This window comes from Panicum virgatum, chromosome 8K, assembly GCF_016808335.1.
Source record: "Panicum virgatum strain AP13 chromosome 8K, P.virgatum_v5, whole genome shotgun sequence".
Classification (NCBI taxonomy): Eukaryota; Viridiplantae; Streptophyta; class Magnoliopsida; order Poales; family Poaceae; genus Panicum; species Panicum virgatum.
In genome coordinates this window covers 34,234,952-34,243,379 of record NC_053143.1, presented here as the reverse complement: position 1 = coordinate 34,243,379, position 8,428 = coordinate 34,234,952, and the positions used below count along the sequence as shown (strand labels likewise).

Genomic DNA, 8,428 nt, shown 5'->3' with positions numbered 1-8,428 from the left:
ATGGCTCAGATCTTAACACCCGGAGGACAAAAGGAGGTTAGGACCTCCATTTCCATCAAAATCTCTAATAAGCCCTAACATGAAAATCACAAGAAAAAAAGAAAAAATAAGGGGAGGGGGAAGAAAGATGGCCCTTCAACTAGCCATGCCTATCTATATAAAGTCTCTGGCGAACGATGAAAATACCTCTACGCTAATAACTATGATAACTACCCACACAGAGGCAAAACGGTCCATCTTTTTGTAGGAGCATCGGACGGACACGCCGCCTTCACAACTTTGCTTCGCCTTGACGCAAGCTTCGCAATGGCGCCACGTACCCTCCACCTCAGCAATCCGGCCGCACCGGATGCGTTTTCGGTTTTGAGACCCAAACCGGGAAATCCGCCTGCGCGGTGGTTTTGAGGCCCAAACCATCCATCTCAGCTTGGCCGCCACGCGACCTTGCCGATGACGACACGTTCCAGCCTCCGCCGCACTTGACGCCTTCGAATCTTTTACGCGCGCTTGCCGCATGGGCTGCCTACTTGACTTCGCCATCGTCCTTGCCGACTCGGCCCAACGTTGTCGCATGGGCTGCCTACTTGACTTCGCCATCGTCCTTGCCGACTCGGCCCAACGCCATTGAGCAAGGGCGTCTGGTGTATATGCGGAACCAGATGAAGGTTGATAAGATGCCCTTCCCGAACATCAACATGGTGGATGCCGCACCCGCATCGCAATTGCTTCAGCCCCACTCATTCGTAAGGCGACGAAACGATCCCAAAAGCACCCAAACACTACAAAACGCATCAAAACATGAGTTTAGGGTCCAATTGGGCGGATTGGGTGTGTTCGTTGCGAAAAATTACGATGCGACTTCGTGGCACGAACTTTTACATTGATTGCACAAGCTAGCTAGCAAACGTGCGCTTTGCTTCCCCCGCCTGCGCCGTGTTGCTTGGCTTTTATGTGAAAGCTTCTCGCGCACGCGGTCGCGCCCCACCTGTCACTTCGTCCACCCGTTCCTCCCAGCATTTTGGACCAACCGATGGGTGCCCAGCCTCGCCGGCCCGGCTCCCGCTCCGGTCGTCCACCAACCGGGAGCACGGAATTGACAGAGCACGTCGCGGTCGTCGCATTCATGCACCATGTGAGCCGCCCGTGACTCTGCCCGGCCTCTTTGGATCCCTCAGCCCAAGTCTACTCGCGTTCATCCCCGAACCTTTCACTTGGCCTTCACCTCGCACCGTCGACTGCCACGTCACACCCTGCATCTGCACTTCACAATCAAGGCAAGTATCGACACGCAACGGTTGTCAATCACTCATCATAACTTGGATTGACCACCATTGGTCCTCACGGTCAATAGAGGCGGCTGGACAAAACCTGGGGATCGCACCTAGCGACACACGACGGAAGATTTCATCCTGCTTAAGCATATTTTAATTTTTAGTAGTAGAGATTGTAGCACCGTGGTGTCTCACTTTCAGTGCGAGCGATTATTTAAATACCTTTTTAGATAATGGAACAATATTATGCTTCAACCATCTCTCAATAAAGACGAAAGACTTGTTACAACTATTACAAGTAATAGCTTACTGCTGGACCCATACAAATAAAAGTTCAATGACCGATTCAAAGGTAATCTGTATATTGAAGGAGTATCCATGTGAAGTGAAGAAATGTAGAGCTGCCGTCTCCAAAGTACAACATCTGAGGGTCAGAAGCTTCTTACACTGAAGCTTCTTAATTATGATATCGACATTTGTCGTGATTAAAACACAGTGTGGGATGTTTTTGCTGCTTAAACACTGGTGGCAGCCATTCCATGATTTCTTCATGCATCCAAAAGAAAACAATACAATACACAAGGCTGTTAAGGTGTCCCCATTTTTGCTCCAGCCTCCAGGGGGATACTCACGACAAGCACCGTGTCGACCTTCCACACCCGACACACACGTGAACGTGAAACATGACAAAGCACACAACCAAGCAAATTAAACCATCTTAAGAGAGAACATTTAAATGGGGACGGGCTTGAGGAAGAGGGACGTCACCAGACCCTCGAGGTCGCCGGTGAAGGTGTAGGCATCGTTTCCTCTGCAATATACGATCTCATTTGACCTGGCTAGGTTGATTACGGCCAACTTCACTGCTGGCAGCAGCCCTCGATCTATCTCCATGCACGCCTTGTTGATCCTCCTCCAGGCATGCTCCACCATTGCGGAGAGGGCTGCTTCGGCCTCCTCTCCTCTAGTGCCATACTCCTTCATGTAGCACTCCAGGGAGCTAGCGACGTCATTCTTGTTCTTCCGGCCTTTCTGTGCAGATAAATGCATCTATATATAAGTTGATGGATTTGCATCCACAGAAATCCAAATCCTAGGTAGGTCCCTTTCTTTGAGTTGAAGCAAAGGTTTGCAATGTACTAGGCATCATGACTATCTGCCGGATGTATACCCCAGTCCCTAATATGGCTCAGTTCTACAATCACGCTGAGTAAGACACTCACTCGCACCAATCCCGCTTATGCTTTTCGTCCTCGCTTCACGTAAAAGGGTTAACCTAGGGGTTGAAATGTACTTGGCACTTAGGTTTATATGTTGGTGAACCTCACAATCAACTAGCAAGGTGGAACAACTTTCCACACATGCCATGCCACACACACATGGTCTACTAGTGGAATCAAATTCATCATGGGCCGGGATATCACATACACCCCCCTAAAGGACCCGACGTTCTAGTCGGCAACGTACCCACACACTATGGTAATCGACCATGAACTTCCCCTCTTAGCACAAGTCATCCATGCGTCTAGTACCGGTACACATGCCATGTCTAGTGACCACACAAGTATCTACATGCGCCATGCGCCATATGTCCATGTCTAGCTCAGTCTTACTCTCACGCTGAGTAAAACACACGCTCACACCAACCCCACTTATGCTTTCATCTTCGCTTCGTGTAAAAGGGTCAACCCATGGGTTGAAATGCACTTAGCACTTCGGGTTATATGTTGGTGAACCTCACTCTCAACTAGCAAGGTAGGACAACTTTCCACGCATACCATGCCACTCATACATGGGCCACTAGTGGGCTCAAATTCATCCTGGGCCGGGATGTCACACTGGAGGTACTTGAATTACAGACAAGAGGGGGTTAATTATCCTTGATCTAGAAGTTAATCCATCAATCCCAAAAGAATCATTGTATTTTTGTTCTAAGGCAAACCATCTTAAGTTTATGTATGTGATACCAAATGCATTGTATATCTATTTGGTGTCATAAATGTTGACTCTCTTTTCTATAAACTTGATCAATTCTAAGATTGTTTTACCCAAGACAAATCTATCATGCCATTGTTTTTAGGACGGATGCAATACTCCCTCCATTTTTATTAACATATCAAATTAGGTTCGTTCTTGTTGACACTATTTTTTAGCATGTGTCAATATGATGAGCAGGCAGCCAATGAAGAATGGGCCGACGAAGGAGAATGATGAGCGCATTTGGGCCCGTGGGCCAGGAAGAGCGTCACAGCCAACGAAGCTAAGAAAGAGCTGGCAAGATGATGTTAGCAAAGTTATCTTGTAGAGTTGAGTTGTTTGTTTAGGAAAATTTGTTTCTTGTAAATGAAGTATCTCGCCGTATCGGCATCGGGGTCTAGGTTTATGCTATAAATATCAGACCTACGTCTCTTGTAAAACTTGATCAACCACATCCAACCAAAACTCTACGTTTTCAGCACATCTACTTTTTCACACGGCAGCTTTGCCCAAGATGCAGTAGTTTTTCTCTTTACGAGTTCTTCTCAGTAGGTATGTTCCATCGCTTGTTGAAAAGTTCCGAGTAGAGTTGCGTAGATGGGTTTAGGTTGATGGCGCATCGCTTCTTCCTCCATCTATGACGCTCAAAATTATCGAGCATGCTAGATCCGTCCGGCGGGGTCTAGCTGTTCACAAGTTACCGAGCACGTTAGATCCGTCTGGTGGGGTCTAACTATTCACTAGTTATTGAGCTCTCTAGATCCGTTCAGCGGGGTCTAGTCTGCTCACCAAGTTATTGGTAAAAGTTGGCGATCTGTTAGATTAATTTGATCCGTTAGTCTAGCTCGTCGTTGCTTTTACCACCAGTTATCAATATACGCTTAGATCCTGCTAGGTTGACTCGTTTAATTTAGTTTGTTTTAAGTTTGCGTCGCAAGTTATCTAGCATGGTTCCGCCTGCTATCCGCTCTTATCGTGTCATCTTGACCATAGCCGATCGAGGTGGGATCCGGGTGTTGTCTGCAGGTTGCGTCATCCTAGGCGTGGCTTGTCTCCCCGTGAATCGGCCGGACGATAGCCGATCCGCCCGTGCCACTGATATCGGCTCCCCCGAAATTTAACGTCTACCTCCCTTGTCAATTGCAGATCAAATTGATTGGTATGCCGAGCGCACCGTACGTGCGCCGATTGGGTTCGGTACTCGGAGCGAAGCAGATCTCCGCGGCCCTAGCATATGTGGAGCGCGAGATCCTATCTGGTGGGGATTTTCACTTCAACAGTTCTAAGTCAAACTTTACTAATTTTGACTAATTCTAAAGAAAAATATAACAACAACTATACTATCCAACATATGCACTATCAACATATACTTTTATGATGGATTCAATGAAAAATTTTGATATTGTAAATATTATCATTTCTTTCTACAAGTTTTGTCAAAAATTTTCAAATTTGACATAAGACAAACCTAATACGACATATAAATAAAAACAAAAGGAGTATCTCTTAAAGTAGAGTAGTAGTACCTTGAAGGCCGAGATGTCATTGAGTAAGCGACCAATCTCTCCACAGGCGTGAACCGCGTCAGGTATACCGCTTGCCCACTCGACTGCCTCATTGGTTGCTTCATCACCCGCAGCCATCAGTGCCGCAAGGGCTAGTACTGGAATGGATGATGACATGGAGGAAACTTCTATCTGATCTTTGAAGCTCGGTATGTATTTCTCATTGCACCATTTGGCCTCCTCAAGGTAATATTTTGACAACAATTTAAACTACACAAGAAAATGGCAGGTGACTCGATCTACCCAATAATATCATAGACTTGATTGTTTTACCTCATCCACACATACTAAAGTCTACGCTAAATTATGCAGAAACATACGTCCGGGTATTAATTTGAACTTGTGGATTCTGGCTGGTATTAGTAAAGGATACTTACTGCTGTTTGGACGTAACCCACACGATACTTTTCACTTGGGTCGAGAATATTCTCGAATTCTTTAAAAGTGCTTAATATTTTGATGTAAAACACTCGCAGATACTCAGGTAGAATAGAAGCCGCGCTCTCATCCCATCTGAGGATAACAATGATTGTGCATACAATACTTAGTTACACTGTTCGTTCTCAATTAAGCTGCGAATAGCATGTGTAACACTCGATATGGTGTGGAGAGGATGATAAATAAAGGGATGCTAGAGTGACATGCAGAGTTAGGTAATTAATCATTCTGCTTCTAACAAATGTTAGGGTAAATAAAAATGTTACCTTTGTATAGCCTCATTGAAAAACTCACACTCCTCAAAGGTAGCGTGGGCATCATAGGTGTCATCCATCAGGCTTATGAATGCGGTCATCTTGGAATATAGTATTCTCGCACGAGAGTTGTGCTCCCTTTGGAACGCTCCAAAGGCCCAAAAGTACATCTCCACGGATCGGTCCCGAGAATAGGGTAGCTTCACATCCTCATAGATATCCTTCCACCATCTACACAGGTCAAGTTTATAAACTCACATCACTTGTTAAGATAGAGATGCTTAAATAGTAAAAAAATACACTAATCAAATCTATGAGTTTAAACTTATATTTTCATATTCCAGATACATCCGCAATATAGAGAGAAATTGATGGAGCACAAGCATTTATTACTTTTTGTGTGAAAAAGACCCATTCGTGTACATCAGATTTGCAACCCCCCCCCCCACTCCCCACACCCCACCCCAATAAGTAGTGATAAGTATTTTGTTTAGGTTGTCATGTATAAGTTTAAGTTTAAAGTTTGTTGGGTCATAGTGGTAATACAATTTCTAATTTCAAAAACGCGTTTAATAATGATTTATGCTTGGTATAGATTTGATATTCGACTGAGATGAGTTCTGTACACAATTGCCTGTTGATTCAGGGAGCAATTACAATGGTACAGGGAGTCAGGTTCTTGTCCCAAGAACCTGGTTCCTTTCAATACGCATCCTTTTTTTTATCACATCTGTCCATGTAAACCATGCGTGCCGAGATTTCTAAACGCCAGTATATCTATACTGGAATCACAGTCCCTAAAACATAACTAGTAAAATAATGAAGTGTCCACGAAATTGATGGTATGGTGTTTACCTTTCATTCTGTTAACGAATTCATTGTAGTGATTAATTATACACATATATACAGATCAACCGTTAAAGATATTGACTTATGAGCAAAAGGTCCGAAGCTCCTTGAGGTGGGCGGACCTTCTGAGGTTATAGTCCAGCCTTGCAAGCTCAAGTATGGTCGCGTTGTGCACGTCTTCTTGCTCGTATTCAATGATGTAGTGTATGGTCTCAAGTTGAGGCATGTAGCGAGGAAGTGCGATGTCTAGGGCACGGGCAACCTGGCCCGCAATTGGATACCCAAGGTTGCCTTTCATTGCCTTTAGATGGGACCTGGTGAAGGTGATGGCATCATCAAGGACATCCTCACCTAGCACTGCCATGTGAGCCCCATTGTACAGGCTCAGCAGCCCTCTTTGAACTTGTTGAACACATCTGCATGCATATTCATGAAAAATTCTTGTAGGACACGTTTTCATACATTTTTGCGTGCTCAAGTTTATATGCATGACCGCCCGGAACATAATGACTAATATAATTTTAAAATTGGTGATTGAGCGCAAATATATGATATCTAGTCAATGGGATTATACCAAGTTATAGTTGGGGCTGAGAGAAAATTCCCGGAAACCCAATAAACAAACCGACTCAACTGAGTAAACCAAAAAAAATGTAGGTTAAATCGTTTGTGTTCTATTGGGTCGGCTGAAATTCTTGTGCTATCTGGCGGTTGGTTATTGGTTCAGTTTTGTTGTTACAGGAACTGATTTAACCAGGCTTAGTTCTATATCAAGGAACAATCCCATACACTCTAGAAATTAAATATACCGGAATGTTTTAATTAGTTTGCCATACTTAGGTACCTGTGGATACAAAAAAGCCATGTTGCCTAAGCAGACGAAACCTGAGGGCCACAATATGTAGTTCTTTGGAGTTATCAAACTCTTGCTTCTCGCTGTGGACACGGCATAACACCGCACAAATCTCCTCTTCGAAGTGGTTGTCTATGCCGAGGCGTTCGAGCACATCCACAAGTATCAATGCGTTGGTCACACTCAGGCCATTGTGGGCATCAAACATACGGCGTACTTCTTTCTTGAGGTGAGCCGCCCTCTCTCTCATCCACTTCTCAGATCTCTGCATGCAGACACACGCAGACAGCATAATTAATAGAGACCTAGACATGCAGCGCCAATCAATATGACTGGAGACCAAGATGATGTGTCTATGCCTGGGAGATAGAAGGGGCGTAGGTGACAAAGAAATCATCCCAAAGGGATGGTTCAAAGGGGCAATCTTCAGCGCCTGTGGTAGCAATGGTCTCCATTGGGCTGCCAATCTTCTGGATAACAGGACTAGTAGCCTTGATTGCACTACTCATTCCAACTCTGTACTTGACCTAGTTCTCAGTTATTGGTGGTGCATCTCGCTCTGATATCTATAGGCCCTAGCTTTCATTTATAGAGCTCGTAGTCGTAGCTGCCCATATGGAACAAATAATGAAGCAGATTGCACTAGTACTCTCTCCATCCATTTTTGATAGCTATATTTCACCTTGATATAATAACCAAAAAAAATAACTTTACTTATCATATAATAAATGCAACACGGACTTTTCTGTTGGTCCACCAATATTTTAACTGGAAACTTCTTGTTACTAGTGTTATTTATTGACATAGTCTATGCCAATTGCAAATATATCTATCATTTTTAAACATTTGAGGTTTTGAAATATAGCTATCAAAAGTGGATGGATGGAGTACAAGAGAATCTCTCTCTCTCTCTCTCTCTCTTGGGGGGTCATTATCTCATACTATTTATTTGCTTTATAACCACGTTTATGTAGGTTTGGTTGCATGACGACAATCGTGATGCAGCTCCCTAGCCCCGAGAAAAAGACACTTTTGCCAACCGGTGTATCGCCTCCTACAACTCTTTTTAAAACAAATTAAATTAGAAATCATTTCAGATAGACAAAAAGATAACCATTCAAATCTCTGAAACGTCGTCCTGTGCAAGTGACACAAGAGCCACCGTGTGCTTCGTGTTCAAAATTCGCTTATATATAGCTCGCCTCGCTCAGGACAAGCTAG

The 8,428-nt window shown here is 44.2% G+C and overlaps 1 pseudogene; it reads right to left on the bottom strand.

The window, feature by feature from the left end:
- Positions 1-1,518: 1,518 nt before the first annotated feature.
- On the bottom strand, positions 1,519-7,770 carry LOC120644475 (annotated as a pseudogene).
- Between the last annotated feature and the right edge of the window lie 658 nt (positions 7,771-8,428).